At 42.0% G+C, this 27,203-nt stretch overlaps 1 protein-coding gene across 3 annotated transcripts in view; it reads left to right on the top strand.

The window, feature by feature from the left end:
- LOC134220208 (uncharacterized) overlaps positions 1-27,203 on the top strand; it is a 189,533-nt gene that overhangs the window by 3,961 nt on the left and 158,369 nt on the right. For 2 of the 3 annotated variants that reach the window (XM_062699198.1, XM_062699194.1), the window contains exon 1: positions 8,247-8,807. The exons of the other annotated variant lie outside the window; for it this stretch is intronic. The gene's annotated coding sequence lies outside the window, so the exon portion shown is untranslated. Of the gene's footprint in view, positions 1-8,246; positions 8,808-27,203 lie in introns of those variants that run through there. 3 annotated transcript variants of the gene reach the window in all.

Raw genomic sequence — 27,203 nt, 5'->3', positions numbered from 1 at the left:
GAAGTTATAGATTAGATCTGGATTGGACTAGGATTGATTTGGATTTATTAAGTTTATTGAATTTGAATTGGATTTGATTGTTTCGAATTTTGATCTTCATTAGATTTCGATTTGATTGATTGGTATTGAATTTGAATTGTTTATGGATAATTTAGGTTGGATTTGGGTTGGTTTTTTTGGAGTTTATTTAGATTAGATTTGGATTGGATTAGAGTTAGATTTTGATTGTGTTGGACTTTATTGAATGTACAAAAATCTCTGCAACTCTAATTCTTTTTCCTTTTCGATAAAAAGAGTTGACTTCGTGAAATTTGTCTTTAGCCATCCATTCATTACTAGATTCGTCCAATTTCTTTTGCGACGCACCATTGTTCAGTCCACTGGGTCGTGTTATTTTTCCATGAACGTATGACAAATGATTCATAAAAAAAAAATTTGGAATCCATATAAAACTATTTTGGTCCATTAAATTTCAAATTTGCGCAGTTTTTAACGTGATGATGATCCATAATTTCAGTAACGGGATGATGATCTATAATTACATCAGTGAGCAATCAAAGGGTGCCCACAAGGAAGCGTATTATCACCTTTTCTGTGGTCTTTAATAGTAGATGATATTCTCAAACATCTGATATCCCAGGGCTTCGAAGTAATTGGATTCGCTGACTATATTGTCATAATAGTACGAGAAAAATAAGGCTAAGATGCGCGGCTACACAACCAACCATGCTGAGGGTGGCTGGGTTAGATTCCTGAAAATGTTTCTAGACAATTTTCGGATTGAAAATTGTCTCGACTTCCCTGGGCAATACTTTTATGCAATATTTTTTATGAACACTAAGCTGCGAGGCGGCTCTGTCCCATTGTGGGGATGTAATGCCAATAAGAAGAAGAAGTACATAGAAAATACAATGATATTATCGTCAGCAGAATGCAAATTGCTTTTAATTATGTCTCCACTTGGTGCGATAGGAAGGATGGAGTGTTAATCCTTCTCAAACCGCTATTGTGCCTTTTACGCGCAGGTGGAAATTCTTACTAAACAATATTATATTGAAAAGTACTCGTTTGAAACATTCAAATACAGTCAAATACTTTGATCTTCATAGTAAACTTAATTAGAACAAGCATTTAGAACACGATACTAATAAAACGACAAATGCTCCATGGATTAGTAAACGAACTTTTAACCTTCCTTAACCTAGCATTAGGGTCCATTTCGACCCAAGCATACCCAAATTTCAAACGATTTCCGACCTTTAGGCACAAAACGAAAGCTGTAGGTTCCTATAATTAATTTATTTATTTATTGTTGCTACATCAACAAACTAATTTGTCCCAATGATGGTGTGATAAAAAAAATTATTTGGGCGAATTTAAAACAAAACTAAAAGTTATACCTACATTTAAAACAATTTTTAAAAAACATATTAGTCTTTACGTAGTCTACTGTGCTGAAAAGAACTGGTAGAAACGGCGGTGCAGCGTCTCTCGGGGTATGTTAAAATCTAACAAAGCTTGCAAGATGTCAGCAATTAGAAGAGCTCGAGTTGTCTCCCTACGGTGTCGAAGCGGTTCCAAATGTATCAACTGACATCGCGATTCATAGCTCAAGATTGTGGATCCCTCCCATGGAAGTTTACGTAGTGCGAAACGTAAAAATTTTCCGGCTTGACTCGATTCTGTCGGAACCGTTGTTATAGTTCGGGTTCCACACTGCGGGGCCGTATTCCAGTATAGAACGTAGCAGCGAGGAGTGCAAGGACTTCAGACAATAAATGTCGGAAAAGTCCTTGTAAGGTAAGTGAGCAATATAAACTTCCTCGGTAACGCTCTGGAATTTGGTTCTTGTCCAATAGACATATGAGATGTGCAGTTTGTACGTGAGTTGGGAGTCGAGGGTAACCTCCAAATCTTTCACCTGAGTCCTCCGTTCGATCGTGGAGTCAAGTACCCCCAGGTTTTTTTTTACACAATTTGGTTATCGTCGTTTAAGACCTTACACGTCAATGAAACAATGAGTTAACCTCTATCGAAAAAATTCATACAAAAAATCAAAGAAAATTCAGGTGGTATTTAACAAGCTGTGAATGTTCACTAATCTGGAGAAATTAAAGAATTCCAACCGTGTAAAAACCTGGGTGTAGCTTTTTATAATGAAATTAATTGTCTTTCTTTTTTTCCGGGAGAACGTAATCACAGAGCATTTTATCGGGTTGACCACCATTCGATTGATGGAACACCAGCCAGAAAAATATAGTAGTTAATTCTCGCAAAAGAGACAATCGTTTATCGAGAGCGAATCCGGAGGAACATCTTCAAATCGTCAGCGTATGAAAGCTCTTTGGACACTTTAATTATGAAGTTCACGTCATTAAAGTATAACAAGAAAATCAGCGGTCCTAGGTGGCTTCCCTTTGTGGTATTCCTGATGAAGCCGGAAAATGCTAAGTTAGATGTGCATTCGCCGGGATGGATAGCGGGACAGCCAAGGCGTCCAGTCATGTGTATGTACGGAGCCATTCTGAAAGCAAAGAATAAACCACATATTCCAAGCCTTTGGAGTTTTGCTATACCGATAGAGTGGTTCAGCTTGTCGAAGGCGGCGGATAAGTCGGTACTAAGCATATGGAGTGATTCATTGACCTCTCTAGTCACCGGGATAAATAGACTAAATAGACACCGTTTGAGCTTCTCAATTTGGCACCTAATTATCGATTTTGTGGAAGAGGAAACATATAAATTGCTAAATAAATATGTGCTCTGATGATCCCAACTGTTTTTGGTATCTTGTATACGCCATTTCTTGGCAATTTTATTCCTCGAGCGGCCATCGAAAGCCCTTTGGAAGATCCGGAATATCCGTAAAAGTACCTAATTCTCAAAGTTAGTCCCAGAGCTTCGCGATTTTTTCTTAACCACTCATTCTGGCAAATTGTGGGTGCAATCAATAGTAAACATCTTTTGTAACCTCCAAGTGCCACAAAAACGGAAGATCCGGAACATCCGTAAAAGTGGCCAATTTCTAAAGTTCATCCTAGAGCATCGCGATTTTTTCGCAACCAGCCATTCTGGCAAATTAGGGGTGTAATCAATAGTGAAAGTCTTCAGTGGCCTCTGAATTTGCCAGAAACAATCTTCTGAAATATCCGGAACATCGGTAAGAGTGGCCAGTTCCAAAAGTTCATCCCATAATTTCGCGATTTTTTCCGTAACCAGCCATCCAGGCAAATGGTAGAGGGAGGGGGGGTTTTGCAATCAATAATGAAAGTCTTCTGTGACCTACAACTGTCCCAGAAATGGTTCTTCGGAACATCCGGAACAGTCGTAAAAGTGGCCAATTCCAAAAGTGCATCCCAGGGATTCGCGACTTTTTTTCAATCATTCATTCTGGCGAATTGTGGATGTAATCAATAGCAAATGCCACAAGAACGGTCCTCAGAAGGATACGGAACATCCGTAAAATGGCTAATTTCAAAAGTTCATCCCAGAGCATCGCGATTTTGCCATCCTTTCTGGCAAATTGTGGGTGCAATTAACAGTGAAAGTCTTCTGTGACACATTAATGCACCCGTAATGGTACTCTGGAAAATCCGGAACATCCGTGAAAGTGGCCAATTCCAAAGAGAACTCACGGAGGAGCTTCCGGATAAATTCCCGGAAGAACTTCAGGTGACATTCTTGGAGGAACTTCCGGAAGAACTTTCGGGGGAGTTGCCGGAGCAACTTCCGGAAGAATACTTGGAGGAATACCTTTAGGAACTTCCCGAGGATAACTTGATGAACTTCTGAAGGAATTTGTAGAAAGAACTTCCGGATGAATTCTCGGAAGAACTTAGAGGAATGTCTTTAGGGAATTTGGAGAATTACTTGATGAACTATCGAAGGATTGCTGGAGGAACTTCTGGGTGAACTGGAGAAGCTTCGGAGGAATTCAAAGAGGAACGCCGCCACGCCCGCCGCCGTCGCTGGCTTATAATGATCTATTACGCTGACTTTTGGAATTGGCCACTTTTGCGGATGCTACGGATTTTACGAACAACTTTTTATTATTGATGAGAAAATTATTTTGCGCTTTTAGTCTTTACATGTAATAAGACGAGTTTCAACCGTCTAAGACGAATTAGCATTTCTATGCATTCCACTCACCACTTTGATATCTTTAAGAGATTTTGTGGTTGTCATTACACCGTGTCCAAATGTCTCAGTGTCACCGTACTTGACTCGACTACGAGACTATGAGACTCGACTACGAGTACGAGACACTGAAGACGACCACACAGTTGTGGTCGAAATACGTATCTGCAAAGATATCGAAAATTAATTGGTGGAATTAAATGGAGAGTACTTAGGGGCAAGCCAGAGTAAACGCGACGTGCGATGCGACGCGACAGTGCAATTTGACAGCCTGTTGATAATGATTGTTATTCTTTTACGTGAGTCGCGTCGCGTCGCATCGCTCGTCGCGTTTACTCTGGCTTGCCCCTTAATTCGTCTTAGACGGTTGAATATATTCCACTAAAGCTTAGCTTAGCTTAGCTTAGACTGACTGTACATATCAATGGTTGCTACTCCGTGATTGATCAGAACTGGTGCAAATTGCACTACGATTCAAGTGAATAGTGGTTAGGATTTACCAACTATTCTCGAAGTGCACGTTTCAGCAGCTCGCAAATGTTGATCAATAACGGCGCCGGCCAAGTCCTTACAGTCAGTTGGGAAAGGGAGGGAATGTGAGTGTGTGGTAATTGTTGCTACTAGAGACCGAGAATACCTCTGCATCTCCACATTTACCACGGGAAAGAAGTAGTGTTAGTTGGGTGGGGTAATCAGTAACATAGATCGGGATTCACCATGGAAAGTGATGTGACCTATGAAACTTCTACACAGCAGTATTAGCATTTCCTTAATTTGTTCAATTGTTCATTCTTCGCGAGAATAAACAATCAACCGCTCAAAGTGAGCGATTGTTCATTTGAATTTCGGATTAGGCGCCCGCGTTATCATTTCATTAACATAAGAAAAGTAAAAAAGAAACGGGATTTAAATTGAAAATAATTGATAGTAATCGGAAAGCTAATGTTATTCAGCAACCCTTATTTTATCTCTATTTGACGTTAAGTAAGAATGTAAATTACGTTCATTTTATATGTCGTTTATTTTGGTATTACTTTCGCGCGCGTGTGTGTGTCACTTGCATTGACCAGTATACCGTAATCAGGATCTCACTGGTATTAATCCTGATGTGCCGGTTGGCACTCGTGTTGGGCTTGTGCGCTTTGAGCGGCACACGTTCGCTTCCCAGTCTACATAAAATCGCACATGGTGCAATGCAAGATGCTAAATTGGAGACGATATACATACATGTTGTGTGGAAAAGTACATCTATCGCCTGCACTCCAGCATCCTACACGACACCATATAGGTTCATGTGTTGACTGGGTTTGATAGGGCCTGCTTATGGACACATGCAGCTTTTTGTAGAGGTTTAACAGAGCCCCCTAACTCGCAGTGGCCATGGGGAGGGATCGTCAAGCCCTTGGACATAGTCCCTGCTGCCCCTTAGTCCCTGATGCCCCTTAGACGGTTGAATACATTCCACTAAAAGAGCTTTATATATTTTTCTGAAGACGAGTTTGTAAAATTCCATTTAATTCCCCCACTTGAGTTTCGAAAATTTGCTTTGAGATGAACTTTCGGAATTGGTCCCGGAATTGGAATAGTTTAGAAAAAATCGCGAAGCTCTAGGACACCCTTTAGGAATTGGCCCCGATTTTGTTATCCGACCTCCATACTGTCGGTGAGAGCGTTGACCTAGTCTTACCTCTTAGATCCATTGTCAACCCCGATGACGATAGTTTAGTAAAAACCCCGATTAATCCACCTAGCGGTGATGGTGCCTTTCTCGTTTCTTTCGAGTGAGTAATTTCTACGCACTTCTGGTATGAAAAAAAAAGATATTTTGACCATAACTTCTGAGCTCATAATCCCATCCGGCCAATTTTCAACAGGAAATAGTGGGACATGATTCTGCGTAGAATGCAATTTCTTGCGAGCAAATCGGCTAAGGGTAAGTGCCTAAAAAGGAGTCACAATTTTTCTTGTAAACAATTATTTTGGCCATAACTTCGAATTCCATACTCCGATTCGGCCAATTATCAATACGAAACAATGGGACAAGATTCCGCGTCGAACGAAACTTGTTGCGAGCAATTAAGGTTAAGGATAAGTGCCTGAAAAATGAGTGAGAATTTTGTACGTTTTTCTTACATAAAAAATGAATTTTGGCCATAACTTCGAAACCCATAGTCCGATCTGTCCAATTTTCAATACGAAACAATGGGACAAGATTATGCATCGAATGAACCTTGTTGCGAGCAAATCAGCTAAGAGTAAGTGCCTAAAAAGTGAGAGAGAAATTTTCTTGTGAAAAAATGTATTTTGGCCATAATTTCGAAGCCCATAGTCCGATTGGACCAATTTTCAGTAAGAAATAATGAGACAGGATACCGCGTCGAATCATCGCGAGCAAATCGGTTAAGGATTAGCGCCTGAAATATGAGTGAGATTATGTAGCGCACACACATACACACATAGACATCACTTCAATTCGTCGAGCTGAGTCGATCGGTATGGGTCACTATGGGTCTCCGGGTCTCCTATAAAAAGTTCGTTTTTGGAGCGAACATATAGCCTTTACGTATACTTTGTATACGAGAAAGGCAAAAAAGAGTTCATTACATAACCCGTTTTATCACCACTCGTAATGCTTAAAACTAATTCGAATTTAATTATTGTAAAATTCTTAATGAAAATCAATAATTTTGCAGCTCATTGCTTGAATAACTATTAGCCTCAGTCGCTAAAAAAAATCTGTAACAATACCCTAGTAATAATTTCGTTTTATGCTGGGTTTATAACACTCTTGAAGAGTAAGTTATGGTCTTCAAGAGCGTTATAAAACTTAAAATGTTACTTGGGTAGTTAGTTGCATCAAAAAATTACCCATGCTAGTGTATTTCGATTTGTCAAGCGTTTTGGCTTTTTACAGTAGTTTTTTTTTACAATTTAGTATTGGATAAAAAAATAGCTAATAGAGGCTTCACACATACATTTGAAGCTCGTTTTGAACGTAGATTGGTGCTGAACCATAATATAGTGTAGAAAGTTTTTCGCTGTACGAAAAGTCAAACCTTCCCTTATGCAAAAGAAACGCTTCCTGAAATGAATATGGAAACATTTTGCTTCCTGGAAACATTTGGAATATTTAACATATTTCGTGTTGCAATAAAAAAAAATAAAGATTGACAATAAAGTTTGAGCTTTCCGGTGCACGCTTGTTGAGCAGATACTTTTCAAAACCAAAACATCACCGAACAAGCTTGATAAACTATTCCTATCTACGTCACGCATTAAACTGAAATTGTTTTCTATTTTGAGGTGGCTGTCTGTTGATAACTGGAGTGTGGCATACAGGTGACGTGCGTATATTTTTTCTGCATTTTTTCGAGTACCATTTGAGCAAAATGACACATTTTATACATTCTAATTCTAGCCTTTTTATTGTAAACATTGTTTCATCAGATACGCATTTCGTTTTCTACTTGAGAATTTCTTCACTGTTCAGCAGACGAACTGAACACATTAGAAATTTTAAAGCAGAAAACCATATTCGAATCCGTTGATGAAATTCTTTTATTCAACATTTACAGTACAGTATAATTATAATTAGCGAGAATTGAAGACCTAAGACATGAACAAGCTGATTTACGAATTAACTATTGATACACACATGTTTTGTTTCGCAACATCAAACCCTAACATTTGGACTGCGTCAGTGCGCAATTACGGTCGACTAGTCTTATTCACCTTGAGCCGAAGTGATTCGATGTTAAACGGTCTTTTTAATACCCCCTCTAAACTACATCATAAGGTGAGCGAAAGGTGAATTCAATACGTGAAATAAAGTGTAATAAAGCACATGGTGGGTAGAGATTGGAGAAACAAATCTAACGTGCGAATGTTTCTACGAGTGTACATGCTGGAGAGCATCTGTGTTGGGCATTGGTTTTTGAATACAAGTCTTTAGATCGAAGATAACTTGACGATTAGTCAACGAATTCACATGAACCCAGCGCAAACCGCACATGTGCCTAGCTTCTTCAATGAACTCAAACAGTGACTATGAACAGTCGTCGAATTTCCCAAGTGCGAAGAATTCCTGACTCATTGGTTCCATTCTACAGTTCCACAGCCTGGATAACGGCGGCGACATCGAATCCGGAAATTTATGTGGTTTAGTATTCCAATTTGAATATCACCCACATCAGTGAATGAGTGAATGGGTAAATAAAACCGAAACCTGAAACAAAGTGAAGTAACAAAATTCTAGTTCTACTGGAGATCACGTTGATTAATCCGAGTAAGCACGCGTCGGCGTCCTTAGTCGGCTTTCAAGCCGCAGTTGAACTGAAAGTGAAACGTTGAAACGCACCCGCTACCGCCTAGGCTTTTTAAGTTGTGCATAGTTGAGTGCGAGAAGTGGTGTGAGTGAACTGAACCACAGAAACGCCGCCACCGCTCTACCAGGTGGAGATTTTGTTCTAAGTGGTAGGCCGATTCGTGTCTGGGCGAGGCTTTCGGTCAGCTTTGGACGTTTTGGAGTGCTGGAACACTCAGTGTATGCGCATTGTTCGCGATCTTGTTGTGTCCGGAAAACAGTTTACCATTCGGGCCGCCCTATCTTGGCTATAAACGGTCGGCCAGCTGCTCAGAGGAGAAAGAGGTGAAATACATTTGCGCCCAAGGTAAGTGTGAGTTGTTAAGCAATGGCTAAAAATGCATTAAGAGGATATGTATGAGAAGGTGAAACAGTTGGTGTTTTTTCTGACTGTTCTTGAGATGGAGAACCGTGGGTTTATTTTAGCTTGCTGCACTTGAACAAAACAAGCTTTGGATGGAATCTGAGAAAGTTTGTAGCATGGGCGGAAATTTTAGAAGGTTTATTGATCTGCAGAGGGGATCCCTAACCTGTTGAAATAAAATGTCCAATTGAGCGTACAGTGACACCAATGAAGATGGGTATCTTTTATAATTTTTCAATTGAAAGTGTATTACTGGTTTATTTACGCGGTTACAAATCACGGTTTGCAACCTGATCCATTTAACATTTCACATTCTCATATTACAAACATGGAATCACGAAATAAGGCGCTAATTCTAGTGTTGAGCAAGGATGATGCACATACATATATAGGGTGAAAGCAACTATCATTAAACTTCTATAAACAATTGAAATTTTTCATGAGCTTTTCGCAACTCAGAAGGACAATTGGAATCGTTAATGACTAATTTCTATTAGAAATCCTTTGTTCCTCAAAAAATAAGCTTTCAATGTATAAATTTGAATTTCGGTAATGGTAATTTGGTAATTTTGAAACAAAAACTGTTATGATAGTTTCTGTTCTAAGTGATATATTTTTGTTTTATTGTTTTAGAAAACTTGAAGTAGCGTTAGCTAACTTATGTATGTTCCATAAATCGTACCCCATGAGCCCTCAGTTGAAAAATTATTGACCACAACCGCTGGTCAAGGATTTCGTAGTTTGATCAGAAATCTAAAGCAACACCCGAGCATCGTTTTTGACATCAGCTTTTTTTTTCTTGTATGGTGCAGCTGCTCGGTCCGAATTGCGGAACCTTTCGCCTCCGAGTTGCGCCCCAGTTCACCGACGATGAAGACCCGCGCCCGCGACCGTCGTCGATGGCAACTTCAAGTCAAGGTATTGCCAGCTGCGGGTGGTGTTTGCCGCCAGCTTGGAGAATGCTTGCATAGTTTTGACAATGCATACCTTCGACATACAAACAAACGACGGAACGACGAAACAGTCTTCTGAAAAAAAAAGGTTCACAGACTGTGGCCTGCACGTGGGCTTCGAATTTGAGGTCTGCCTTATCATATAAATAATGCATTATTTCTCACGTTATTAGGCGCGAAGATGATTGCGGTAGTCGTTTCCCATCTGGTATTTTGTTTATGGTTTTTAAATATAAGATGTTTGCGATGATGATGGTGAAGTTCGTTGTTCTACACACGGTGCTGGCGGTTGTGGGACTGGGTTGGGTAGGTCTTGGTACCGACATGGAAGTTTGGTGGTGAATAAGCACCCGGTTCAATAGGGTCACGAGGTGTGCAAAACTGTGTACATTAGTTCGAATGCTGCTACTGCTGCTGCAGCACCACATGGTCGTAAACTCGTGCTCAATTGAGCGTGCAGAGAACAGTCGGTGATTGTGCGGGAGATCGTTGGTTTGCAAGGGAGCGAGGGTCGCACTGTAAAACCACTCAATGATTCAAGAATGTGGTACTGAAGGTCGTCGCGTGGAGCAACGAATGAGTGAACGAGTTGCTCTAAATACGGCGACGACAGCAATGGTAAATGAAGTTTTGGTTGGTTTTGCTTCGGTAGTTTCCTACAACGCCCACGAACAAACATGTTCAATGGTGAGATGGCGTGATTTGTGAAGTACCGTAGAGGTGACTGGCGGGATGAAAGAGAATGTGGTTTATAAATAAAACTTTAGCGGAAATACGTTTGAAATGTTTGTTAATTGCTTGATGCTTATATATTTAGAATATATCTCTCACATAATCATTAGCAAAACTTTCCGAATGCTAAATAAACAACTGCATGTGCATACCGATTCTATATTCCAATTAAAAGAATTTGTCCTAATTTTTTTCCATTATTGATGTATTATTGATTCTACATACTGAATTTTTATTTTTGCAGCTCGGCAAAAATATTTGGCACATATCGCACGACCTTCCTTCTGCCAAACTTCCGTATGAAGGGGGTAGGAAGAATATCAGTGTGGAAGCTGATATATTTCCACTGGCAAAAGGAAGGTGGTTCGATTATGCCATCGCGTGCGGAAAGATTTTCTATCGACGAATACTGTCTCTAAATTTCTAACATGACATCAGTCGAATAGGATTTTTATTGCACAGTTCTGTTTTCTCCATGCGTCGACTTCTATAAAAACATTCTTCATGCCTGCCGTATCCTAACGGAACTATAAATTCTATACTTTCGCCTCTAATTCTATCATGATCATGTACGTCTAAGTTTGGAAGATGATATTGACGAATTCCGCGCAATTCTTCTATGGGGCTGGCAGCACCATCTCAGAATCGAATGAATTTTGGAGGGTATAAAGATATGGTATTTCTAAGCCACTCTGCATACTTAGTTTTTCAAAATTGTCAAGAGTAACACTTGATAAGGGCCTAATTTTTTTCAATTGATTTTTTTTAAATCGATGTAACTCCAAAATTACAGGACCTACAAAAAAAATGTTGTATGGCGGAATGCCGTGAAATTCCCTGGAGTTTTTTGCAAAAATATCCAAAAAATGAAAAACCGATTTCTAAACTGAAAAAAAAGTTTAAAAAATTAAAATCGATGTTACAAAAAACCTAATCTAAGAAATAGATGATTTTTTTTTTGCGAATAGGTATTTTAATCAACCAACGACACATTTTGGACGCATAAAAGTTTGTTTAGGAAGCAATTTAGCGTAATCTAACATTAATGTGGACCAATATTTGAAAAGGGTTTATATTTTCTTTGACTTTTTGTATCGAAGTAACTAAAAACAATTGGGTTCACAAACATATATTTATTATTATTAAATATATTTATTGTACCCAGTCATTGTTATTCTCAGCATTTGTTTTATTGAATTACCTGAACATGTCTTACGGTGCATAATTTGAAAAAGTCTTGTTTATTCATTGCTGCTGACTACCCATTAGTACCTGCACCCAACCCAAGTTTTATTGCTACACCCAAGTTTGATCCTATAATTGGCGCTGAAGGCATAAAACACGCTGATAATTTTTCACTCTATATAGACATGAGCAAAGTTTTAGTTGGAAAAACTTTTTTTCCTTAAATATGTCACAGCAACATTATTCCCAGAAAAGTTAGATAATTAAAATACCTAGCTGCAGAAAAAAATTTCATCGATTTCTGAGATGAGTTTTTTTTGTAATATCGATTTTAATTTTAAAAACTATTTTTTTTCAGTGTAGAAATCGGTTTTTTATTTTTTAGATATTTTTCCAACAAAACTTCTGGGAATTTCAGAACAGTCCGCCATACAACTCTTTTTTGTTAGCCTTGTCATTTTAGAGTTACATCGATTTATAAAAAATCAATGAAAAAAAAATAGGCTCTCATAAAATGTTACTCTTGACAATTTTTGAAAAACTTAGTATGCAGAGTGGCTTAGAAATACCATATTCTCATGCCCTCCAAGTTTCATTGGATTCTGCGATGGTGCTGCCAACCGCTGGTCGAGTTGGCGCGAAAATCGTCTATTAGCATTTCCATATCATAATAAAGATTCAGTTAAAAAATTCTATTCTCACCTTACTTTTCACTTATCATTCCTTGCCCTTTTTACTTCTCAGTTATCATTTCACTCTTCTCACTTCTCACTTTTTACTTCTCGCTTCGAATTTCTCACTTCTCACTTTTTACTTCTCTAACTTCTCACCTCTTACTTTTAATTTCTCACTTCTCAATTCTTACTCAACACTTCAAACTTCTCACTTCTCATTTCTCACTTTTCACAATTTTCTTGTCACTATTTGCTTTCCTTTTCCCACTTTTTATTTCTCACATCTCACTTTATAATTCTCACCTCGAATTTTTCATTACTCACTTCTTACTTTTAACTTCTTACTTCGTACTTCTCACTTCTTGCTTTTCACTTCTCATTTTTCACTTTTCACTTTCCACCTTCTCTTCCAACTTCTCAAATTTCTAACTTCTAACTTCTCATTTTTTACTTCTCAATTTATACTTCTCACTTCTTACTTTTCAACTCATACTTATTACTTCACACGTCATACTTCTCACTTCTCACTTTTCACTTTTTGCTTTTCTTTTCTCACTTCTTACTTCAAATTTGTCACTTCTCACTTCTTACTTCCCACTTATTACTTCTCAATTTTTCACTTTCCACTTATCGCTTCACAGTTCTCCTTTCTCAAATTTCTCACTTCTAACTTCTCACTTTTTACTTCTCAATTCTTACTTTTCACTTTTCACTATTCACTTCCTATTTATCACGACTTAAGAGATATGCGAATTGCCTCATTCCTAACTTCTTGCTGCACACTTAATGTAATTCTTACTACTCATTTCTCATTACTCACATATTGTTAGGCGTTGCCACCAGCGCGATGTAGGGAACGCGACCCCGCCTCGGTAAGGTAGCTTACTGAAGCCCCTCAAATACCATGAAAATGGAGATGAGCATGAGAGCATGAGCATTATGACCGCACAATTCGTAGTTGCTACTCCGTGATTGACTGAACTTGCGAAATTGTACAGAGAACACAATGAATGGGGCTTGGGGTTAGTTACCCATTCTCAATGTACACGTTTCGGGAGCTCAAATATTTAAAGTCAATAACGGCGCCGGCCACGTCCTTACGGTCATATAGGAATGAAAGGATTATTAGTCCGACTCTCGTTGCTACTAGAGACCGAGTATACCTCTGCATCTCCACGATTGTCTTGGGATAGGATTTCGTTTTAGTTACAAAGGATAATTTATCTGGATTCACTTTGGTAAGTGATGCGATCTATGGGATGGGAAATAACACTAATATTTTGGTCGACCGCGCGATCGTTCTGCTGTCCGAAACAAGAGAGATCACGCACTGAACTGATTAATTTTCATTACCGGTCGCGCAATGCAGAACACAATACTTCGGCCGACCGCGCGATCGTTCTGCTGTCCGAAACAAGAGAGATCACGCACTGAACTGATTAATTTTCATTACCGGCCGCGCAATGCAGAACACAATACTTCGGCCGACCGCGCGATCGTTCTGCTGTCCGAAACAAGAGAGATCACGCACTGAACTGATTAATTTTCATTACCGGTCGCGCAATGCAGATCACAATACTTCGGCCGACCGCGCGATCGTTCTGCTGTCCGAAACAAGAGAGATCACGCACTGAACTGATTAATTTTCATTACCGGCCGCGCAATGCAGAACACAATACTTCGGCCGACCGCGCGATCGTTCTGCTGTCCGAAACAAGAGAGATCACGCACTGAACTGATTAATTTTCATTACCGGCCGCGCAATGCAGGACCTACCAATCTGGCCGACCGCGCGATCGTTCTGCTGTCCGAAACAAGAGAGAACACGCACTGAACTGATTAGTTTTCATTACCGGTCGCGCAATGCAGATCACAATATTTCGGTCGACCGCGCGATCGTTCTGCTGTCCGAAACAAGCGAGATCACGCACTGAACTGATTAATTTTCATTACCGGCCGCGCAATGCAGAACACACATTTCGGCCGACCGCGCGATCGTTCTGCTGTCCGAAACAAGAGAAATCACGCACTGAACTGATTAATTTTCATTACCGGTCGCGCAATGCAGAACACAATACTTCGACCGACCGCGCGATCGTTCTGCTGTCCGAAACAAGAGAGATCACGCACTGAACTGATTAATTTTCATTACCGGCCGCGCAATGCAGAACACAATACTTCGGCCGACCGCGCGATCGTTCTGCTGTCCGAAACAAGAGAGATCACGCACTGAACTGATTAATTTTCATTACCGGTCGCGCAATGCAGAACACAATACTGCGGCCCACCGCGCGATCGTTCTGCTGTCCGAAACAAGAGAGATCACGCACTGAACTGATTAATTTTCATTACCGGCCGCGCAATGCAGAACACAATACTTCGGCCGACCGCGCGAGCGTCCTGCTGTCCGAAACAAGAGAGATCACGCACTGACTTGATTAATTCTCCTAACCGGCCGCGCAATGCAGAACACAATACTTCGGTCGACCGCGCGATCGTTCTGCTGTCCGAAACAAGAGAGATCACGCACTGAACTGACAAATACTCATCACCGGGCGCGCAATGCAGAACACAATACTGCGGGCCCACCGCGCGATCGTTCTGCTGTCCGAAACAAGAGAGATCACGCACTGAACTGATTAATTTTCATTACCGGTCGCGCAATGCAGAACACAATACTGCGGCCCACCGCGCGATCGTTCTGCTGTCCGAAACAAGAGAGATCACGCACTGAACTGATTAATTTTCATTACCGGCCGCGCAGTGCAGAACACAATACTTCGGCCGACCGCGCGATCGTTCTGCTGTCCGAAACAAGAGAGATCACGCACTGAACTGATTAATTTTCATTACCGGTCGCGCAATGCAGAACACAATACTTCGGCCGACCGCGCGATCGTTCTGCTGTCCGAAACAAGAGAGATCACGCACTGAACTGATTAATTTTCATTACCGGTCGCGCAATGCAGAACACAATACTTCGACCGACCGCGCGATCGTTCTGCTGTCCGAAACAAGAGAGAACACGCACTGAACTGATTAATTTTCATTACCGGCCGCGCAATGCAGAACACAATACTTCGGCCGACCGCGCGATCGTTCTGCTGTCCGAAACAAGAGAGATCACGCACTGAACTGATTAATTTTCATTACCGGTCGCGCAATGCAGAACACAATACTGCGGCCCACCGCGCGATCGTTCTGCTGTCCGAAACAAGAGAGATCACGCACTGAACTGATTAATTTTCATTACCGGCCGCGCAATGCAGAACACAATACTGCGGCCCACCGCGCGATCGTTCTGCTGTCCGAAACAAGAGAGATCACGCACTGAACTGATTAATTTTCATTACCGGCCGCGCAGTGCAGAACACAATACTTCGGCCGACCGCGCGATCGTTCTGCTGTCCGAAACAAGAGAGATCACGCACTGAACTGATTAATTTTCATCACCGGTCGCGCAATGCAGAACACAATACTGCGGCCCACCGCGCGATCGTTCTGCTGTCCGAAACAAGAGAGATCACGCACTGAACTGATTAATTTTCATTACCGGTCGCGCAATGCAGAACACAATACTGCGGCCCACCGCGCGATCGTTCTGCTGTCCGAAACAAGAGAGATCACGCACTGAACTCTCAAATACCACGAAAAATGGAGATAGAAGAAAAAGAGAACGTTATTTTTAACAACCGACCCGGCAACGAAATAAGAACTATGATTGAAAACTCGGTACAACCAACACTACATTCAAATATAACATCTGTCACTGCGACGGCGGAAAAGCAGAGCATGGAGTTGGTTTCGTAGTGATGGACAAGCAGATGGAGCGAGTGAAGCGGTGGAAGCCCATTAGCGAACGAATCTGTGTGTTGAGGGTACGGGGCAAATTCTTCAATTACAGCCTAATCAACGTTTACGGTGGTTCGATGTGGAGTGTCAGAGAGTGACAGACGAGAAGAACGTTGACAGCGGGTACCCAATCGAATAGAGATCGGTACAAGGAAGCAAGAGCAGCTGAAAAACGCATCGCACCGTAGGAAGAAAATAGAGTATGAAGAACAAGTAATCACGAGCAATCACGAACAAGCGAGGCGCACGAAAAAATGGAGCAGAATGATATGCGCAGGTTTTATGAGACTGTAAATGGCATGCGTAGACAGACAGCGCCATCTCCCATCATATGCAACGACCAAGAAGGGAATTTGCTGACAGATAAAACCGAAGTGGCTGCCAGGTTGAAGCAATACTTCGAGACTTTGTTGAATAGTGGAAGTCACGGTGCATCGGTGTACAGAATCAATATTAACGACGATGGACATGCTGTGGGGACGCCCAAAAATTCCGTGCGACCTATGTCCTATGCAGCCAATCCATGATGACACGGCGCTATGCGACCTATGCCGTCGATCCATGGATCCCATACTGCGATTTCCCCTTTTTGGTTAATCCATCGACTCAAAGGGTGTACACCCGGAACCGTCCCGGGGTCTATAACCTGTTGGAAGTAAGGTAGAGCTGTAGCTGCTGGGAGAATTATCAGTCAGTAGCCTGCGATGGAGTAAGGACCACTCTAGTATTGTGTTTTCTTTGTTCTCTTATCTCCAATAGATTATGGGTACAGTTCGCTTCCACTTCACATCTTCTGTCTACAGCGAGAAGTCAAACACTATCTGATATCCTAACAGAAAATACGTTGCTTCAAGGGAGCATTGAATACAAACCCAGGAACTGTCTGAATCCAATACATATTCAAAGCAACGTGGCCAACGCGATAGCCTTTGCGATGACATTTACAGGATTGTGATCGCTAGGATCAAATGCACACCCCATGAAAGGCGCCAGAAATATTGTCCGATGTAGTAAATGGCCTTTTCCAAGACATTAGAGGGCGACCGGACCGATCACGCTCTACATGTCGGCTTATGAAATACTGCTAGTGACTATTGAAAAGCTGGTGGCTGCTATTTGGTCCCAAAACTTCTCCTCAAACACGCGATATTGGCTGAACCGAAGATGTTTAGGAGTTGCCTCTTACGCTGTCTGGATCATAGTATCTTTCCACACCTTTGGAAATGGCAGAAACTGGTGCTAATACTCGATCAACAGCCAGAAATGATCGGCATAATAGTTCTAGTTTTTGGAGAAAACATGAAACATGATGAAAGTAAACGTCACATAAAATGACAAACAGCAGAAAAAAAAAAATGCTTTTTTAACATACCCTCAGAAAACCCGGAACATCTCTCGTGGCCTAGGGTCAATTTGAGGGTTTCGATGGGGACAGAATACTAAAACAGTGTCTGCGTTCGATAGTCCCGGGTTATTCTATGAATTTCCAAAAAAAATTTGCCTTTGGCTAAAATGTTGCTTTTAGCAAACCCCTGTATATGAAATGTTACGTTATTAATACATAAATAAACTATTTTTTCGACAGGCGTACAGATTAAGGACATTATAATTTTCCAACAACAATATGCGTGTTCGGCATTTGAGACAAAATTTAGCGGAATTAAATCGTTCAGTATTAATTATTTTTTATTCCTGTTCGGGTGTGCCACTGCGACCAATTATTAGATCTATTGTAGCGTTACCCGTATCCTTAGTGTTCAAGTGCATGTCGAATTACTCCAGTGCTATTGAGAAGCAATGCAGTATCGGTTTCGATACAGTTGTTGTTTTGTTTCCTCAAGACCACCATGACAAGGTCCCGCTATTTAGATCCTTCATAGAGAGCAATCCCATTGAAGGCGCGCGCCTTATCAATAGGAAATCAATCCTTTCTTAAGAAAACAGAACAGTAATACTGTTTTTGGCCATGCATCGGAGCCCTCCTTAGCCGTGCGGTAAGACGCGCGGCTACAAAGCAAGACCATGCTGAGGGTGGCTGGGTTCGATTTCCGGTACCGGTCTAGGCAATTTTCGGATTGGAAATTGTCTCGACTTCCCTGGGCATAAAAGTATCATCGTGTTAGCCTCATGATATACGAATGCAAAAATGGTAAACTTGGCTAAGAAACCTCGCAGTTAATAACTGTGGAAGTGCTTAATGAACACTAAGCTGCGAGGCGGCTCTGTCCCAGTGTGGGGATGTAATGCCAATAAGAAGAAGAAGAAGATCGGAGCCCTAGCCACAGCCTTGTCTTGCTTCTAGAATATCACCAGTAAAACTCTTAAAACCCGGGATTTAGCTCTGTCTACAAGACCATTTCAAGCAAGAGAATTTGTTCAGTAATAAGAACTTCCGTGTGTTCCTCTCACTACCATTGTTCACCAGTTCAAGAAGAGTTAGTACGTATTTAAACCCCTAACTCGATTTTTCCAGCAGTCAGTTCAGCCTAGGACAGGGTACCGAGGTTTTTTAACTAATTGCTTGAAAAGTTGTTTCCGCTGCATACAGTGTAGCCTCAAACAAGAGGAATTCGAGTATTTCATCTGTCTGCAAGGTAACATTAATTATGTTTTATTTCTGAGACTGTTGTTGGTAGCGGGGACTAAATACGATGAATCCTTAATTACCACAACTTATTGCCCTAGCTATAGAAAAATGGATTCAGCTAGGGCTCTGTTTGGTAGATCTTACACCGCAACACACTACGTCAAAGTGATCTACCGTGTTACGGGAGTATTAATAATTAGAATCAATAAAACATTATTATCAAGCGCTAATATGACCATAAAGACATCTGAAATGAAAAATGTGCCTTAGTAATCGGAATATGGATCAAAATAGTACACACTGAGATGAGGCAGAGATTGATCTCATAACATCCTGCATATAACATAGAAATGGTGGTCTTGTGACCGATAAGCCTGACATTCTTTATAGGCCCAGATTCCTTAACAGATACAACTATCGATAAGGTTATTTATGCTCAACATGTTTTTCCTCAGATAGCGCCACATTTCCGATTGTGAATTCCCCCTCGCTACCAAATTCGACTAACATCATTCGTCTGTACGCGCGTCACAACATAACCAAAAATGTGTGCCACCATTGCATTGCCAAAACATTTGCACGGAGCGCCGATTTGACATGATTGCAACCTTTTACTTTACGCAATTGTAAATCCCGCCCGCCTGCGTGCTGCAGTTGGTTGTTTCGACAAAGAGAAGATTGCCTTCATCATCATCGCCACCATCACACAACGCCACTCAATGATCATCGTTATGGCACAGTTGGCCGCTATCAGAGGTCATCCATAAAACACGTGGTTGTTTACGGAAAGAGACCCCATAAACGATATCAAATAGCAGCATTAAAAAAATACTGAGAGAGGTAAAGTGTTGCATTTAAAATTCCAAAAACGAAGAGCCTCGTATTTTGTGAATGACCCCTAATTGGTTGCTCATTTTGACCGAATGACCCATAGCGCCCACACGACCATCGTCCATCGTGGGAGACATAGACGGCCACTGCACTGCAGTAATGGTACAACGCTAGTCAACGAAAACAGTGAAAGTGCGTCCTCGTGGTTTCTGCTTTAGGTTTCACTAAGAACGAGGATAATCGCGAAGTGATCGTGTTTTTCGAAATGCATTTCCTTCCCAAACACACAGTGATGTCAGGCCATATGATCGAACTGATCCTATACTGCCTGGACTATCTGGTGCGTGCGGTCGTGTACCAGGAGGAGGGATTTCTGGTGGTATTCCTGTACGAAAAAGCCGTCTACAAGGCGATGCAACACTTCTACTAGTCCAGGGGGTAAGTTCAAGGCGACGCCACTTGCTTCATAGATCACCACGGTGGTATTTCCTGAGGATTCACGTACCTCAATGGCATTCAGTGATATGTCGTGAATATGATTTTTTATGGATCCAAAAAAAATCCATGTATCAGCGGTCAGAATGATCTCATTGAAAAACAACAACAAAAAAATCGATTATATTCGGCAGGTGCTTCCTTCCGTTTCTTGTTTTTAATCGAACCTGCCGGTTTTGCGATGTACCTAATTAAAAAAACGACGGGTGATTTGGAATAATACCAATATGGTGGTCGGATTTTGTTAGTTAGCGGCTCTCTGTCATATCGAATGTCATGTCGAGCGCTATTCGAAATTCGATTTGAGTCTTAGAAATGACCTTCAGGTAATTGCCAGTTTTCATGTTTGCGTGACGGTTATTTGTGTTCTGCTTCACAAAACGACAATGGAACTAGCTTTTTGTAGACTACTTATTTTTCCAAGCAGGAATATTTTTCCGCATTTGTTTCTGGTTTTTAGACGTTTGTAATTTTGTTGTTGGTAATATTATAAACAGTATATGGTTATGAGCTTCGATGATGTCATGTGGACAACTGATGCTTTAGATATTACTGATATTATCTAAAAGATTTTGTGATCAACATGTCCCTTGTAAGCAAATTATATATATTTTGTGTTTGACTTCAAACTTTTAGAAATCTGGAACTATCAAAAACCCTAAATTGTCATTCCAAACAGTTATAAATGGTGTTTAATGTCTTTAATGTATTTTATTCATTATTTGCAAAAAAAATGTTCACGCTTACGTTTACATTGCCAATTATAGGAAAATCCTAATCAAACCGAAAACTTTTCGCTTTATGTGACTAAGTGATTCACATTCTGGTTAAGGTAGCGCTTCTAAGTCGTAGGTCTTTAGGTCGAAGGTCCTTCGTGGCTTAGTAGGGAAAGCACCTGCTAGCGTACGGGCTTCGTGGGATCAAACCCCACCAAGGGAAGTGGTTATCCTCCAATACATTCTTTTAACTAAATCTGTCACATGTTGTGCATATATGTATAAATCGAGTTTTAATTCTATGACAATAACATTTATTAAAGAAACTTATGTAGGGGAAGGAGGGGCAATATGTCACAGCTAAGCAAAGACTGCTTTAACGCCTTAGCTGTAACGATTTTCATGGGTATTTTTACCTCATGCAACAGTAAAACAATAAAGCTAACTGATGCCATTAAAAGTTATAGAAAATCTCAATCATATTGATAATATTAACATTTTAAATAAGTGGTGATATTTCCTTGCCTCAAAACTCATGAGGCAAAACGCCTTTTACAAGGCAGCTCTTAGTACAACGTGTCGGCGAATCAGAATTCTGGTATGGGCATTGGACAGTGCTTGGGGATGCGTAGTACATTCCAGTTTAGTCCCCCTAGGGCGTTTGCCTCGCCGAAATGTTAGATGTTTCATCAACATGTGTAAACTTTCGGTTTTTCAACCTTCCTATCTTTTATTTTGACACTTTTTTGCCTAACCTACATAAATTTTGGTCTAGTTTTATTACGGCCATGCCAAAAACGGTAAATATGAGGGCCTCTTACCCTACTTTAGTTGTATGGTTTGTATTGAACTTTTCACACAATTCTTTAACAGTAAATTATTATCATTCTATTCTATATACATAGCTCTAGCCAACTGTATTTTATTCCCTTCAACCATTTCAATGTAGGGTATCGGCAGGTATGCTTGGCAATCTATTATTATTATTTATTCAGACTAAGGCCGAAGTGGCCTGTGCGGTATATAAGAGCCTTCTCCATTCGGCTCGGTCCACGGCTACACGTCGCCAACCACGCAGTCTACAGAGGGTCCGCAAGTCATCTTCCACCTAATCGATCCACCTTGCCCGCTGCGCACCTCGCCTTCTTGTGACCGTCGGATCATTGTTGAGAACTATTTTCACCGGGTTACTGTCCGACATTCTGGCTACGTGCCCGGCCCACCGCAGTCGTCCGATTTTCGCGGTGTGAACGATGAATGGTTCTCCCAACAGCTGATGCAACTCGTGATTCATTCGCCTACTCCATGTACATTCCACCATCTGCACCCCACCATAGGTGTGCGCAGTACTGTCCTTTCGAAAACTCCAAGTGCGCGTTGGTCCTCCACAAGCATCGTACAGGACTCGTGTCCGTAGAGGACTACCGGTCTAATGGACGTTTTGTAGATTGTCAGTTTGGTACGGCGGCGAACTCTATTCGATCGGAGCGTCTTGCGGAGTCCAAAGTACGTACGATTTCCAGCCACTATGCGTCTCCGAATTTCTCTGCTGGTGTCATTTTCGGCAGTCACCAGTGAGCCCAAGTACATAAATTCTTTTACCACCTCGATTTCGTCACCACCGATGCAAGCTCGCCGTGGGTGGCTCACATTGTCGTCTCTTGAACCTCTTCCTATCATGTACTTTGTCTTCGACGTGTTGATGACTAGTCCGATCCGCTTAGCTTCCCTCTTCAGTCTGATGTAGGCTTCATCCATCTTCTCAAAGTTACGTGCCATAATATCTATGTCGTCGGCGAAGCCAAATAGCTGGACGGACTTATTGAAAATTGTATCACTCGTGTTAATCCCTGCTCTTCGTATTACCCCTTCCAAAGCGATGTTCAGACACGAAAGACCATCACCTTGCCGTAACCCTCTGCGGGTTTCGAAGGGACTCGAGAATGCCCCTGAAACTCGCACTACGCACATCACCCGATCCATCGTCGCTTTAATCAACCGTTTATCCGGAAAACCGTGTTCGTGCATTAGCTGCCATAGCTGGTCCCGATCGATTGTATCATATGCGGCTTTGAAGTCGATGAATAGATGATGTTTGGGCACGTTGTATTCGCGGCATTTCTGCATTACCCGGCGAATGGCGAACACCTGGTTTGTGGTGAAGCGTTCGCCCATAAAACCCGCCTGGTACTGCCCCACGAACTTCCTTTTCAATTGGTGCTAGTCGACGGCATAACATTTGGGAGAGTACCTTGTAGGCGGCGTTCAGCAATGTGATTGCGCGGTAGTTGCTACAATCCACCTTATCACCCTTTTTGTAGATGGGACACACGACACCTTCCATCCACTCCTGCGGCAAAACTTCCTTTTTCCAAATCTTGGTAATGACCCAGTGCAGCGCTCTAGCCAGTGCCTCACGACCGTGTTTAAATAGCTCTCCTGGTAGTTGGTCAACCCCAGGGGCTTTGTTGTTCTTCAGCCGGCCAATCTCCTCCTGGATTTCCTGGAGATCCGGAGCCGGTAAAATTATGTCCTGCGCGCGTTCCTCCAGATCCATCACCATACCGCCATCTTCGTCTGCCACATCGCTATTCAGGTGTTCTTCGTAGTGCTGCCGCCACCTTTGGATCACCTCACGCTCGTTCATAAGAAGGTTCCCGTTTATGTCCTTGCACATATCAGGCTGTGGCACGTGGCCCTTGCGTGAACGGTTCAACTTCTCATAGAACTTTCGTGTGTTATTAGCGCGATACAGTTACTCCGTCTCTTCACGGTTTCGATCTTACTGTTGGCGCTTTTTCCTCCGGAAAATCGAGTTTTGTCTGTTTCGCGCCCGTTTATATCGTGCCTTGTTCGCCCTCGTGCGGTGTTGCAGCAATCTCGCCCATGCTGCATTCTTCTCTTCCACTAACTGCTCACATTCGCCGCCATACCAGTCGTTTCTCTGATCTGGGGGGCACCGTGCCTAGTGGAGTGGTGCTGCCAGTGGGAGATCAAATATCTCTCCAGCCATCTTCAAGAGACGCTGCGCCTAGCTGCTCTTCCGTTGGGAGTGCCACTTCCAGCTGCTGCGCGTATTCTTGGGCTAGTCTACCGTCTTGTAGCCGCCCAATGTTAAGCCGTGGCGTCCGACTTCGATGCGTGTTGTACACCGTCGAGAGTTTTGAGCGCAGGCATACTGCAACGAGGTAGTGGTCGGATTCAATATTCGCACTGCGGTAAGTGCGGACGTTCGTGATGTCGGAGAAGAATTTACCGTCGATTAGAACGTGGTCGATTTGGTTTTCCGTTTCTTGGTTAGGTGATCTCCATGTGGTCTTGTGGAAAGTTTCGCGGGGGAAGAAAGTGCTTCGGACTACCATTCCGCGGTAGGCTGCGAAGTTTATGCATCGTTCGCCGTAGTCATTCGATACGGTGTGCAGACTATCCGGTCCGATGACTGGTCTATACATTTCCTCCCTTCCCACTTGTGCGTTCATGTCACCGATGACGATTTTGACGTCCCGCAGTGGGCATCCATCGTATGTCTGCTCCAGCTGTGCATAGAACGTGGGCAATGCACGTTGATGATGCTATAGTTAAAGAAACGGCCTTTAATCCTCAGCATGCACATCCTTGCGTTGATTGGCTGCCACCCAATCACGCGTTGGCGCATCTTACCCAGCACTATGAAGCCGGTTCCCAGCTCGTTGGTGGTGCCACAGCTTTGGTAGAAGGTAGCCGCTCGATGCCCGCTTTTCCACACTTTCTATCCTGTCCAGCAAATCGCCACGACGTCGAAGTTACGGGGATGTAATTCATCGTAGATCATCCTGTCGCAACCTGCGAAGCCTAGCGACTTGCAATTCCATGTTCCAAGCTTCCAATCGTGATCCTATATTCGTCGCCTAGGTCTTTGCCGATTATATCGAGTGTCATTATCTCTTATATTGTTCGTAATGATTGGTTTTCCAGGCGGCTTATTGGGCCTGCGCAAACCTCCTGTCTCGTCGGAGGGCCGTCGTGTCAAGGCTGTTTAGCGTCCCACCTAACACCAGGACTTGGGCTTGTGCGCTTTGAGCGGCTCGGTTGCTTTGGTGGGGCCTACTTGCGGATACATGCAGCTTTTTATAGAGGTTTAACAGGGCCCACTGTCAAATCCCACCACATCCTAGGCAAGCCCCACAACTCGCAGATGGCCTGGGGAGGGATCGTCAAGCCCTTGGACATAGGCTGCCCATATGCTTGGCAATCTTGCGTGACTCAAATAACCCAAGTAACATTTTAAGTTTTATAACGCTCTTGAAGACCATAATTTACTCTTAAAAAGTGTTATAAAACCTTCATAAAACTAAAATGTCACTAGGGAAGTTGTTTTATTTGACGCGTAATTTGTTGTGAAAAACTGAATTAAATTCACAAAAGTACGTCTTCTCCTGGAAATTTGGTCTCTTCGTTTTGCTTAGCTGAGTTTCATAGAATAAGCCTTGCAGAATGGATATGAGTTGTTCGATTTAATTTACTACGAACGTTTATTGTAAAAAAACGGAAATAAATTCGGAAAAGTGCGTGTTTTTTATGAACACTTTGTTTTTTAGTTCTGCTAAGCTGAATTTTTGCTTCTCATTTTGAAAATAAAGTTTTAATGACATAGAATTGGTTTTGCAGAATGCATATAAATCGTTGGATTTTATTTTGTACGTTCAGTTGTTGTAAAAAAAGGAATAAAATTTACAAAAGTGCGTATTTGAATGGGGTAAGGGTCAAAAGTTTAAATGACAAAAGGTCGACAGACAAAAGGTTGAAAGGACAAATGGTCCGAAATGACAAAAGGCCAAATGGGAGAAAAGGGAAAAAATCGAAAAGGACTTCCTTCTTTCTACTTTTTTTCTTTTTTCCTTCTTTCTTTCTTTATTTCTTAATTTCTTCATATTTTTCCCTTTTCCCTTCTTCCCTCTTTCGCCTTACTTCTCAATTCTGCATTCTTCCATCTCCTTCTTTATTTCTCCTTTCTTTCTCTTTCTTCCCTCATTCTTCTTCGTTTTTCCTTCTTCCCTCTTACTACTCTCTTCTTTCTTCTCCTTTCTTCCTTATTCTTTACTTTCCCTTACTTATTGTTCCTTCCTATTTACTTCTTTATTCTTCCTTCTCTCATCTCACTTCCTTTTTCGTTCTTTCTGCATTCTTCTTTCTTCCTTCTTCTTCCTTCTTTGTTCCATCTTCTTTCTTTCCTCGCCCTCCTCCCTTCTTTCTTATTTCTTCTTCCCTCTTCTTTCTTTTTTTTTATCTGCTTCCTCCCTCTTTTTTCTTTATTTTTTCTTTCTTTTTACTTCTTCTTTCTTCCCTTTTACTTTTTTACTTCTATATTTTTTCCTTCCCGACTTTTTGTACTTTTCTCTCTTTCCACGTTTTCTGCCTTTCAACCGTTTGTCCTTTCAACCTACTGTCCCTTTCCACGTTCTGTCTTTCGACATTTTTTCCTTTCGATCTTTTGTCTTTTAAACTTTTATCATAGATTCATTCTCATGGAAATTTGGTTTCTTGAGAACTAAGTTTGAATATCATTGTATTAGGCCTTGCAGAATGCATATAAGTATTCCTGGTAGCCACAGCCCAGTACCCGGCAGACTTTCGAAGCACCATTGCCACTCGAAATTTGACTCTCAGCGCCACCTTTATTCCCGCGGACCTCCCCAACTGCCTATTGAACCTACCCTTTTCAGCAGGTGAGTTGGCCCATGCACTCTCCAAGTGCAATGGGAACTCATCCGGGACTCATCCGGAACTCATCCGGATGAGTTGAGGTATCCCATGCTGAAACGGCTTCCTCCAGACGCTAAAACCCATCTTCTCAAACTCGTCAACGACATTTGGGAGAACCGCACTTTTCCCGACGAGTGGAGGAAAAGCCACGTGATCCCAATCCCCAAAAATCACACCACGGGTCGGGATCGTTCAAAGTTTCGACCGATCTCCCTCACCTCCTGTGCCTGTAAGACCATGGAGAGAATGGTCAACCGCCGGCTTCGTGAAAAATTGGAAGCAGATGGAAGATTAGACTTCCAACAGAACGCCTTTCGCCCAGGGTATGGCACCAGCACCTACTTTGCCAACCTGGGCAGTGTGCTGCAGAGCACGTATAATGAAGGCAAGCATGTTGACCTGGTTTCGCTGGACATTGCCAAAGCCTTCAGCGGGATCTGGACACCCCTGGTCCTCAACAAATTACAAGAATGGGGCATCACTGGTAACATGCTTGCCTTTATCAAAACTTCTTGACCGGTAGGACCTTCACTCATTGGCGGCTCTGCATCCGGAGAGTATGCCGAAGAAAC

The sequence above is a fragment of the Armigeres subalbatus genome, chromosome 3, assembly GCF_024139115.2.
Source record: "Armigeres subalbatus isolate Guangzhou_Male chromosome 3, GZ_Asu_2, whole genome shotgun sequence".
NCBI lineage: Eukaryota > Metazoa > Arthropoda > Insecta > Diptera > Culicidae > Armigeres > Armigeres subalbatus.
Note: the sequence above shows the minus strand (reverse complement) of the source record. Positions and strands in the feature narration are given on the sequence as shown.